We start from the raw sequence: 13,615 nt of genomic DNA, 5'->3' as shown, positions 1-13,615 counted from the left end.
TATCAATGGTTTAATTTCATAAAGTAGTGTTACTTTACAAAGCGGGTCTCACACTTTTATAAATTATGAAAACAAAAAATCAATTTTGTACATTTTCCATGAAATCGGTCTGGCATTTAGTGACATGACGTGATAAGTGAAGTTATTATATCATAAGCAACTTATCACTGATGTTACTAAAAATTAAGATGATATTAAAATTAATATTTTCTGAGGCTTACTTCGAGCATTGGCAACAACGAGATTTAAATTATTTCGTGTCGTTTAATACTCATGAGCTAGCAAGTTTAAATAATATAAAAAATTAATATCAATGGTTTAATTTCATAAAGTAGTGTTACTTTACAAAGCGGGTCTCACACTTTTATAAATTATGAAAACAAAAAATCAATTTTGTACATTTTCCATGATATCGGTCTGGCATTTAGTGACATGACGTGATAAGTGAAGTTCTTATATCATAAGCAACTTATCACTGATGTTACTAAAAATTAAGATGATATTAAAATTAATATTTTCTGAGGCTTACTTCGAGCATTGGCAACAACGAGATTTAAATTATTTCGTGTCGTTTAATACTCATGAGCTAGCAAGTTTAAATAATATAAAAAATTAATATCAATGGTTTAATTTCATAAAGTAGTGTTACTTTACAAAGCGGGTCTCACACTTTTATAAATTATGAAAACAAAAAATCAATTTTGTACATTTTCCATGAAATCGGTCTGGCATTTAGTGACATGACGTGATAAGTGAAGTTCTTATATCATAAGCAACTTATCACTGATGTTACTAAAAATTAAGATGATATTAAAATTAATATTTTCTGAGGCTTACTTCGAGCATTGGCAACAACGAGATTTAAATTATTTCGTGTCGTTTAATACTCATGAGCTAGCAAGTTTAAATAATATAAAAAATTAATATCAATGGTTTAATTTCATAAAGTAGTGTTACTTTACAAAGCGGGTCTCACACTTTTATAAATTATGAAAACAAAAAATCAATTTTGTACATTTTCCATGAAATCGGTCTGGCATTTAGTGACATGACGTGATAAGTGAAGTTCTTATATCATAAGCAACTTATCACTGATGTTACTAAAAATTAAGATGATATTAAAATTAATATTTTCTGAGGCTTACTTCGAGCATTGGCAACAACGAGATTTAAATTATTTCGTGTCGTTTAATACTCATGAGCTAGCAAGTTTAAATAATATAAAAAATTAATATCAATGGTTTAATTTCATAAAGTAGTGTTACTTTACAAAGCGGGTCTCACACTTTTATAAATTATGAAAACAAAAAATCAATTTTGTACATTTTCCATGAAATCGGTCTGGCATTTAGTGACATGACGTGATAAGTGAAGTTCTTATATCATAAGCAACTTATCACTGATGATACTAAAAATTAAGATGATATTAAAATTAATATTTTCTGAGGCTTACTTCGAGCATCGGCAACAACGAGATTTAAATTATGTCGTGTCGTTTAATACTCATGAGCTAGCAAGTTTAAATAATATAAAAAATTAATATCAATGGTTTAATTTCATAAAGTAGTGTTACTTTACAAAGCGGGTCTCACACTTTTATAAATTATGAAAACAAAAAATCAATTTTGTACATTTTCCATGAAATCGGTCTGGCATTTAGTGACATGACGTGATAAGTGAAGTTCTTATATCATAAACAACTTATCACTGATGTTACTAAAAATTAAGATGATATTAAAATTAATATTTTCTGAGGCTTACTTCGAGCATTGGCAACAACGAGATTTAAATTATTTCGTGTCGTTTAATACTCATGAGCTAGCAAGTTTAAATAATGTAAAAAATTAATATCAGTGGTTTAATTTCATAAAGTAGTGTTACTTTACAAAGCGGGTCTCACACTTTTATAAATTATGAAAACAAAAAATTTTGTACGTTTTCCATGAAATCGGTCTGGCGTTTAGTGACATGACGTGATAAGTGAAGTTCTTATATCATAAGCAACTTATCACTGATGGTACTAAAAATTAAGATGATATTAAAATTAATATTTTCTGAGGCTTACTTCGAGCATCGGCAACAACGAGATTTAAATTTTGTCGTGTCGTTTAATACTCATGAGCTAGCAAGTTTAAATAATGTAAAAAATTAATATCAATGGTTTAATTTCATAAAGTAGTGTTACTTTACAAAGCGGGTCACACACTTTTATAAATTATGAAAACAAAAAATCAATTTTGTACATTTTCCAAGAAATCGGTCTGGCATTTAGTGACATGACGTGATAAGTGAAGTTCTTATATCATAAGCAACTTATCACTGATGATACTAAAAATTAAGATGATATTAAAATTAATATTTTCTGAGGCTTACTTCGAGCATCGGCAACAACGAGATTTAAATTATTTCGTGTCGTTTAATACTCATGAGCTAGCAAGTTTAAATAATATAAAAAATTAATATCAATGGTTTAATTTCATAAAGTAGTGTTACTTTACAAAGCGGGTCTCACACTTTTATAAATTATGAAAACAAAAAAATTTTGTACGTTTTCCATGAAATCGGTCTGGCGTTTAGTGACATGACGTGATAAGTGAAGTTCTTATATCATAAGCAACTTATCACTGATGGTACTAAAAATTAAGATGATATTAAAATTAATATTTTCTGAGGCTTACTTCGAGCATCGGCAACAACGAGATTTAAATAATGTCGTGTCGTTTAATACTCATGAGCTAGCAAGTTTAAATAATGTAAAAAATTAATATCAGTGGTTTAATTTCATAAAGTAGTGTTACTTTACAAAGCGGGTCTCACACTTTTATAAATTATGAAAACAAAAAATCATTTTTGTACGTTTTCCATGAAATCGGTCTGGCATTTAGTGACATGACGTGATAAGTGAAGTTCTTATATCATAAGCAACTTGTCACTGATGATACTAAAAATTAAGATGATATTAAAATTAATATTTTCTGAGGCTTACTTCGAGCATTAGCAACAACGAGATTTAAATTATGTCGTGTCGTTTAATACTCATGAGCTAGCAAGTTTAAATAATGTAAAAAATTAATATCAGTGGTTTAATTTCATAAAGTAGTGTTACTTTACAAAGCGGGTCACACACTTTTATAAATTATGAAAACAAAAAATCAATTTTGTACATTTTCCATGAAATCGGTCTGGCATTTAGTGACATGACGTGATAAGTGAAGTTCTTATATCATAAACAACTTATCACTGATGTTACTAAAATTTAAGATGATATTAAAATTAATATTTTCTGAGGCTTACTTCGAGCATTGGCAACAACGAGATTTAAATTATTTCGTGTCGTTTAATACTCATGAGCTAGCAAGTTTAAATAATGTAAAAAATTAATATCAGTGGTTTAATTTCATAAAGTAGTGTTACTTTACAAAGCGGGTCTCACTCTTTTATAAATTATGAAAACAAAAAAATTTTGTACGTTTTCCATGAAATCGGTCTGGCGTTTAGTGACATGACGTGATAAGTGAAGTTCTTATATCATAAGCAACTTATCACTGATGGTACTAAAAATTAAGATGATATTAAAATTAATATTTTCTGAGGCTTACTTCGAGCATCGGCAACAACGAGATTTAAATAATGTCGTGTCGTTTAATACTCATGAGCTAGCAAGTTTAAATAATGTAAAAAATTAATATCAGTGGTTTAATTTCATAAAGTAGTGTTACTTTACAAAGCGGGTCTCACACTTTTATAAATTATGAAAACAAAAAATCATTTTTGTACGTTTTCCATGAAATCGGTCTGGCATTTAGTGACATGACGTGATAAGTGAAGTTCTTATATCATAAGCAACTTGTCACTGATGATACTAAAAATTAAGATGATATTAAAATTAATATTTTCTGAGGCTTACTTCGAGCATTAGCAACAACGAGATTTAAATTATGTCGTGTCGTTTAATACTCATGAGCTAGCAAGTTTAAATAATGTAAAAAATTAATATCAGTGGTTTAATTTCATAAAGTAGTGTTACTTTACAAAGCGGGTCTCACACTTTTATAAATTATGAAAACAAAAAATCATTTTTGTACGTTTTCCATGAAATCGGTCTGGCATTTAGTGACATGACGTGATAAGTGAAGTTTTTATATCATAAGCAACTTGTCACTGATGATACTAAAAATTAAGATGATATTAAAATTAATATTTTCTGAGGCTTACTTCGAGCATTGGCAAAAACGAGATTTAAATTATGTCGTGTCGTTTAATACTCATGAAATAGCAAGTTTAAATAATGTAAAAAATTAATATCAGTGGTTTAATTTCATAAAGTGTTACTTTACAAAGCGGGTTTCACACTTTTATAAATTATGAAAACAAAAAAATCAATTTTGTTCGTTTTCCATGAAATCGGTCTGGCATTTAGTGACATGACGTGATAAGTGAAGTTCTTATATCATAAGCAACTTGTCACTGATGATACTAAAAATTAAGATGATATTAAAATTAATATTTTCTGAGGCTTACTTCGAGCATTGGCAACAACGAGATTTAAATTATGTCGTGTCGTTTAATACTCATGAGCTAGCAAGTTTAAATAATATAAAAAATTAATATCAATGGTTTAATTTCATAAAGTAGTGTTACTTTACAAAGCGGGTCTCACACTTTTATAAATTATGAAAACAAAAAAATAAAATTTGTACGTTTTCCATGAAATCGGTCTGGCATTTAGTGACATGACGTGATAAGTGAAGTTCTTATATCATAAGCAACTTACGTTTATATTAGAATAGGCTAAAACAACTTATTGTTTTTAAACATATGTTTCATAATTTACGTCTATAAAAAACGGAATCCGGAGTTGATTATCAAAGGAACTTGTGGTTTGTTTAAATTATAAGCCACGATTGCTGCTTGAACCAATATTTATATCGCACTTAAAAGCTCGATTTTACACTGAAAAATTTTCGAAAATCTGTTCTCGTTGTCGCTCGCCCAGTTAAGCTTTCCAGTACAGCGAATCGGTGCTGCATCTCGAATCACTGGTTATTTCCACTATCCATTACGGTTCCCCGACCAGGACCGAATCTAGCATTCCGCCAAGACACTGGGATAATTTTGGAATAATACCGAAATTCCCATGTATTATATTCCGCGCTATCAGATCGAAACATACTTCCTAGCCGTTTCTAATGTGAAACATCCGTAATTGAAGTCATTGGGCGTGTTTTAAAAGCTCCGTTCTTCGATAGCAATCTGCGACTGCTGTTTGTAAAACTGTTTAATTATAGAAATGGAAATATGCTTGGTGGAGGGAGGAATATCGTGTAATACTCTAATTTATTGAGGCTTAGCTGTACTTCTATTAATGTCTCTATATTAGCCTCAATTAAGATGAATTTTTTGCTACATTTACAGTGTAGTAGCATATAGAACGTTTCTTGTCTGTAAGAAACCCTTTTATTCAGATGTTATTCAGATGAATATGGTTTAGCATTTTCGTGCTGCTCTTATTTATAACTAAATTATATTAGAGACTATTTTTCTTTTAATATTCGACTCAAACATCACAATTATACTCATATTAGGTAACAATTTCGTGTGGTCTAATCCTTTAATCTATTACTTCAGTACAGTAACACCTATACAGTATCACATCACTAACTGTCAAATAAAAATAGATTTGTTAATAATACCGTGTTTGACTTTATGAAAGTGTTGAGTTTGTTTCTTAAACTATTAGAAAAGGAAGATTAATATACTAGATGCATTTTCCACTAAAAAAAAATTTAATAAATTTATTATAAATAAAATGTGAAAAGGTTTAGAAACTCAAAATCTGTTATTTTACTTTAAAACTGTTTATTCAAAGAAAGAAGGCGGCTTGCGACACTGAGCATTTTTATCTATTAGAACAAAGTCATTTCACTCTCTCGCCCTTCAGGTAGTATTAAGACAAATGACCTTTGCACATTCGCTCTAGCCATGTCCATAGGGGTGTAAACACCTCCTTCCTAAGGAAAGGGCAGCAGGGATATATGTGATGGTTATTACGTCAAGACAGCTTATAGTTGTTGCAAATTGTTTTTGAATATCGCCAGTACCTTCCTTCGCCCATTTTTCCTTAATGGTTTTCGAAATGGCACTATATCTACCTAAGTATCTGCAGTGTCTGTGTGTTGGTGTCTCCAGATTCCAATAGTCTATGGCTAAAACGCTAAGTTACTACAATCTGCTTTTGGTTTCCGTTAACCCAGAATTTCAAGCTTCTGTCCAAATTCCAGTTGACAATATTAATTCACAGAAATTTCAATCCGCCTTTGGTGGCTTTACACCTTAGACTGTGATGCATGTGCCGAATGCATGGAATTCTCGAACTACACCAAGACTGTTAATTAACCAATTAAATTATATCAAAATAACCTTTTGTAATGTTAAGAGCTCTAGATAGGGTTAATTTGTTCAAATTCTTCTTCCAGTTCTTCTTTTCTACGGTCCGTTCTCGAAAGTTCTGCATTTCTATCCCCTACTATTTTCTGATATTTATAGCTATGTTTCTTTCTTCAGCTTATTGAATTTATTTAATAATTTTTTGGATTCTTGCCATTTTCATTCGCCATGTCTTTGCTTTTTGTCGTCCTCATAATTATTTATTCCCCGAATCTCAATTTCTCACCATTGACTCTTTTTTAATACCTGTCCCCCATCTTCATCCTGTCGAATCATATATTTCCAAGTTCCATATCGTTACGACTTTGTTACGAAATCATTTGGTGTTTTGAAAGCTCTGTTCTACAATCCTTAGCTGCAACTGCTGTTCGTAAAACTGTTTAATTATAGAAATGGAAATATGCTTGGTGGAGGGAGGAATATCCTGTAATATTGTAATTCATTAAAGCTTAGGTGTAATTCTATTAATGTTTCTATATATTAGCTTCAATTAAAATGTATTTTTTGCTACTTTTACTACAGTGTAGTAGCATACATATAGAATGTTTCTTATATGTAATTAACTTGGAGATTATTAATAAGTTTATTAGAGTTAGGAGAATTATTAAGTATTATCTATTAATTTTCAATATTAAAAAGCGACGACACTTACAAAGGCATATTATTCCTTGCTATAGGTCAATGGAAGGGATCAGGTTTAGTAATTACGAAGGGGCACTGAGTAAGAAAGCGTTTTATTTAAACATTTCCATATAATGTTAACTCACAACAATTTTAGTCCTCCTTTGGCAGCTTTACATTTTAAGCTGTGATGCATGTGCTGGGAATTCTCGGACTTTGGGTGATTTTCAAAGCTCAAATATTCCCTACTTGGCACAGATTTTGGCTAGGGTTCTTTGGGCGCCTTCGATCCACCTATTGTGACCTTACAGCTTCAGCTGCGGTACTTTTACCTGAATTCGAGTTCATTACACCAAGATTATTAAACTACCAATTACATTATCAAAATCCCTCTTTGTAATATTAAGCATTATAGGTACTAGAATATGTAATTTAATTTGCTCAAATTCTCCTTCCAGTTCTCTATTTTTTGCGATATTTATAGTTTGCCATGTTTCCTCCTTCAGCTTACGACTTTGATACGAAATGTATTTACTAATCAAACCTGAAATTAATTATAAGGCAATACCAATAAAATTTACAGAAAAATATTAACAAATATTTCTTAGAAAAAAAATTAAGAATGTAAATATTTTCTAAACATAGCACTGACGACTCTTGTTATTCTGGAATTTTGTTAAGGTATTAGGATAAAATTGTCGCTTATGCCGCGTTGTTTCACAGCTGAATATACCTTCCAATAAAACAGACATACTAATTTCAGTAATAATGTATAATGTAACTTTATATATATATATATATATATATATATATATATATATATATATATATATATATTTATATAACTACCATAATTCTTTAATAGTTCCAGCGACTCACTTTCCGTGTTAATATCGTTTCAAGTACAGTTCAGCGCTGCCAAATTTAGGCTACAATGTAAAATTACATGTTCCTAATCGATTTGCGTGCAACAAAAATAGCAAATAATGTACTGCATTAAAATTGGAGTTGGCAGCGGGCAGCAGGTCGGTTTAAATTATTTGTTGATATTATTATGTGTCACCGATCAGACGGCTATTCCTAGTTGCTTGATTTGGGCGTATTACGTTTTATTGGCACTTACTTATTTGTAGAGCATATTACACAAATATATTTATTGTACAATAATTAAGTTTTAAGTTTAAAGTGTTTTAAACCTAGCAAATACAAACTTTATTTTTAAAAAAATGCGATGTACTTCGATGTTTTAGACAGAAACATCAGAAGATAAAAATATTTTGACATAACCGATAACTTATATCCTTAAATTATACTATTCTAAGCTGGAGAAATATAAAAGTTCTTTTCGGCTCAACAGATTTAATGAAAGCAAACAGAAAACAAGTTTTTATCAGCGGCATTAACGGTCCTATGAAACAAACAACCGTTCTCGCAACCGTTTCGGACGTAACGAAACAAATTTATATGCAACATCGAGTGTTAATGGGGACGGAACACGACAACAAGCGGCAATCGGAACTTTTTACTGCCCCCTTAATATCCGAACATTCAATTTTCTTAACGCCGACGCTAATAATTTTATTCGGCTTAACGTTTTCCTTCCCCGTCGCCGTTTCTCCGGATGATTATTTAGTGGCGCCCGAACGTAATAACTGACGCCCGCCGAAGTTTTAACGGCGGTTGAACTTAAACGGAGACACGGTTAGGAGGAGGACGGCCACAATGGGGTCAACTAATTTCCAAATTAAAAGGGGGCATAGATCTGCGTCACCGTTTCGTTCGTTATCGCGATGCGGTGCGAAAGGGTATCGCCGAACCCAGCTCGGTTTATGTCTCATTTACATTTCCGCTCGATTAGGTCCTTTCACATTTTTTCCAACTGTATTGTGCGTTAAGCATTTTGTGAAGGAGTGTCCTTAGTTAATGTTATATAAAGATATTGTTATATAATTATTAATCTATATGATCTCAGTTTCAAACGATTTGTGTAAATTTGAAATTGTATGTATTGTGTTTCAACCAATTTACGAATTCCATCATGAAATCAATGAAAAGTCCCCAACCTAACACATAGATGGCTCTATGAGAATTAAATTCACATGTTTTTAGTTAGCCCTAACTCTCAAAAGATGCGTGTATAGATTTGACAGCTGTCGGATCATCAGTTTGTGAATTATGGCATTTTGAGTGAAGCAACTTTTGTTATTGTGAAAAAAATTAATAAAAAATTGATAAAATATTACTTTTTGAAGGAAAAAATACAGTTGAAGCAAAATCTTTGCTTGATACCGAGTTTCAGGACACTGTCCCAGGAAAATCAATCATCAGGATCGGTGAGCAAAGTTTAGACGTGGTGAAATGAGCACCGAAGACGGTGAACGCAGTGGTCGACCAAGCGAGGTTGTTACCGACAGAAACATTTAAAAAATCCCCAAAATGCTTTTGAATGACCGTAAAATGAAATTGAATAAAATAGAAGACACTTTAAAGATATCAACTGAGCGTCTACATCATATTATGCACGAATATTTGGGCATGAGAAAGCTCTGTGCAAAGTGGGTGCTGGGCGAGATCATTTTTGACCAAAAACAACGACGAGTTGATTATTCGGAGCAATGTTTGAGGATGATCAAGCTTAATAAACCCAAATTTTTCCGTCGATATATGACAATGAACGAAACATGGCTCCATCATTTCACTCCGAAGTCCAACCGACAGTCATCCGAGTAGATTGCACACGATGAACCCGCTCAAAAGCGTGGGAAAACGCAACAGTCGGCATTAATATTGACGGGTTCATTGACTACCTTAAAAAAGGAATGACCATCAACAGCGACTATTACATAGGGTTATTGGATCGTTTGAAGGATGAAATCGTCGAGAATCCGCCGCATTTGAAGAAAAAGAAAGTATTGCTTGGCCAAAACAATTGTTCCGTGTCACAAATCAGTGGAAACGATGACAAAAATTCATGAATTGGTCATCCTTATCCGTGTCCCCCAGATCTGGCCCCCAGCGACTATTTTCTGTTCTCAAATCTCAAAAGAGTGTCCGTGGGAAGAAATTTTCGTCGAAGAAAGAAATGATCGCCTAAACTGAGGCCTATTTTGAAGCTAAGGACAAGTCGTACTGCAAAAATGGTATCGGAAACCCTTGAAGGGAATTATGTTGAATAAAAAAAAATTGCCAAAAAAGATTGTGTTAGGTAGGCCGGGGACTTTTCAATTGACGTTTTATACTCTGCAAGATCGAAAAAGTAGGTTGTGCTTATTTCTCTCTATAAATTTTTTTATTAACAAAATAAATTGTGAAGACATATGTGTACAATCAATCGTTTTAACTATATATAGATTTCAAAAACTTTAAAAGCCCATACTATACAGCCAATATATATAGCTGATATCAATGTGCAATATTAATGATACTGCATCGCTATACCGTTTGTTTCGACGAACTTTCTCTGTTAAATATTATATTAACCGGAAGGTGAAATTATTACCCGTGTCACTGATTGATGAATGCGCGCAAAACATTAGCGAAAACCAAATGCAATCGATGTTAGCCGGTATTGTTTTAAATTTTTAATCGAATTCGGGAATTTCAAGCTTCGAGCCCGCCATCGATCCGTGATTGATTATCGCCATATTAATATGCTCGATATCAACTTGATATGCGTTCATTCGCGTGAAATCGCTAGACGAACTGTTTCATTTATTCGATAATACCGAATTAATTAACGCGCCGGAATTAGGACATAAAATTATGTGGCTGATCGTTATTAAATTTTCGATTATTGACTTTCTTGATCAGTTTCGGTTTATTAACTCGCATAGCGAACGAATACTGCGGGCTTAACCAACGTTAATTAGACTTGATGCAATCCTTTATTGATAGAAATATGTAGGGAATGAAGTTTATTGGTTATCGCATAGTTAGTATTGATTAACGTGCCTATGCTTTTAGACTAGTCCAAGATGAAAATGCTTGGGATTCAATAATAATGTATTTTCAGGTATTTTCATCTCATAAGGTTACAAAAAAAGATACAAACACAGCTTAGCTCTAGTGATGGAGAGACAAGTGACATTTTATATATTCTATATTCCACATATTTAACAATATAAATGGTAAACAAGTCAACACCTATTCAGAATGTGACAAGAAAATATAAAGTTTAGGATCTCTGATCATTATTAATTGTTCGATTATTTACTTTCCTGGTCAGTTTCGTTTTATTAACTCGCATAGTGGACGAATGTTGCGAACTTATCCAACGTTAATTAGACTTGATTCAATCCTTTATTAATATAAATATGTAGGGAATGAAGTTTATTGGTTATCGCATAGTTAGTATTGATTAACGTGCTTATGCTTTTAGACTAGTCCAAGATGAAAATGCTTGGGATTCAATAATAATGTATTTTCAGGTATTTTCATCTCATAAGGTTACAAAAAAAGATACAAACACAGCTTAGCTCTAGTGTTGGAGGGACAAGTGACATTTTATATATTCTATATTCCACATATTTAACAATATAAATGGTAAATAAGTCAACACGTATTTAGAATATGACAAGAAAATATAAAGTTTAGTATCTCTGATCATTATTAATTGTTCGATTATTTACTTTCCTGGTCAGTTTCGTTCTATTAACTCGCATAGTGAACGAATGTTGCGAGCTTATCCAACGTTAATTAGACTTGATTCAATCCTTTATTAATATAAATATGTAGGGAATGAAGTTTATTGGTTATCGCATAGTTAATATTGATTAACGTGCCTATGCTTTTAGACTAGTCCAAGATGAAAATGCTTGGGATTCAATAATAATGTATTTTCAGGTATTTTCATCTCATAAGGTTACAAAAAAAGATACAAACACAGCTTAGCTCTAGTGTTGGAGGGACAAGTGACATTTTATATATTCTATATTCCACATATTTAACAATATAAATGGTAAATAAGTCAACACGTATTTAGAATATGACAAGAAAATATAAAGTTTAGTATCTCTGATCATTATTAATTGTTCGATTATTTACTTTCCTGGTCAGTTTCGTTTTATTAACTCGCATAGTGAACGAATGTTGCGAGCTTATCCAACGTTAATTAGACTTGATTCAATCCTTTATTAATATAAATATGTAGGGAATGAAGTTTATTGGTTATCGCATAGTTAGTATTGATTAACGTGCCTATGCTTTTAGACTAGTCCAAGATGAAAATGCTTGGGATTCAATAATAATTATTTTCAAGTATTTTCAGGTATTTCCATCTCATGAGGTTACAAGAAAAGATACAAACACAGCTTAGCTCTAGTGTTGGAGAGACATGTGACATTTTATATATTGTATATTCCACATATTTAAAAATATAAATGGTAAACAAATCAACAGGAATTTTGACTATGAAAAAAAAGTCTAAAAATATCGGATATATTATATATTATTATTAAATGTTCGATTATTGACTATCTTGATTGATGATGCAATCATTTATTGATAGAAATATGTAGGACTTACATATAATGGCCATACACTGATATTATTGTATTTACATGAGTGTCATCACGGGAGGTAAAAAAAATTAAAACATACGAATGCGCTTGCATACGAATGCATTTGCATAGCGCTTTCTCATACCCAAATATTCGTGAATAACATGATGTACACGTTCAGTTGATATCTTTATAGTGTCTGCTATTTCATTCAATTTCAATTTATGCTCATTCAAAATCATTTCGTGGATCTTTTAAATATTTTCGGCGGTAACAACCTTTTTTGGGCGTCCTCTGCGCTTACCGTTTTCGGTGCTAATTTCACCACGTCTAAATTTAACATTCCAATCATTGATGATTGATTTTCCTGAGACAGTGTCCGGAATCAAGCCAAGTTTTTTCTTCAACTGTATTTTTCTCTTAAAAAAACAATATTTTATCAATACCTGAAAGTTCTTTTTATCAATTTTTTTTCACAATAACAAAAGTTGCTTCACCCAAAATGCTATAATTCACAAACTAATGATCCGACAGCATTCAAATTTATACACTCATCTTTTGAGGATTAGGGCTAAGTAAAAAACGTATGTATTTAGTTCAAGTAGCGCCATCTATGTGTCAGACTTTTCAATTGACCTGTTAAATCCAGCACAGTTAGACACTAGTTTCCAAAATATAACAAGAAAAATGTTTCTCTATAAATGCCCTTTTAAAACACGATTGCCTTAACATAATTCAAAATCAAAGAAAGCACTTAAAAAATTGTATACTCTTTTTCAATCAAGACGCATACTATTAATCTAAAAATAATAAAACTAAAATAACGCCCGAAATTATTCAAGCTAATCTTATATTATTAAATTTATTTGGTATTATACGTCAAATTATATACACAGGACACAGTACAAAAACTTACTGTCTTTATTCACAGCATATTGTCAGGTTATTAACCACAATTCTCTCACAAAAAAAATTAACGGTAAAGTACTTATTAGGCTTGTATATAATTTTGTTTCAGATACCATCTAATGTACGAGACCGTCATTATG

This window comes from Rhynchophorus ferrugineus, unplaced genomic scaffold, assembly GCF_030347505.1.
Source record: "Rhynchophorus ferrugineus isolate W39M unplaced genomic scaffold, kcgeb_rfMv2 rfM4, whole genome shotgun sequence".
NCBI classification, from domain to species: Eukaryota; Metazoa; Arthropoda; class Insecta; order Coleoptera; family Curculionidae; genus Rhynchophorus; species Rhynchophorus ferrugineus.
Note: the sequence above shows the minus strand (reverse complement) of the source record.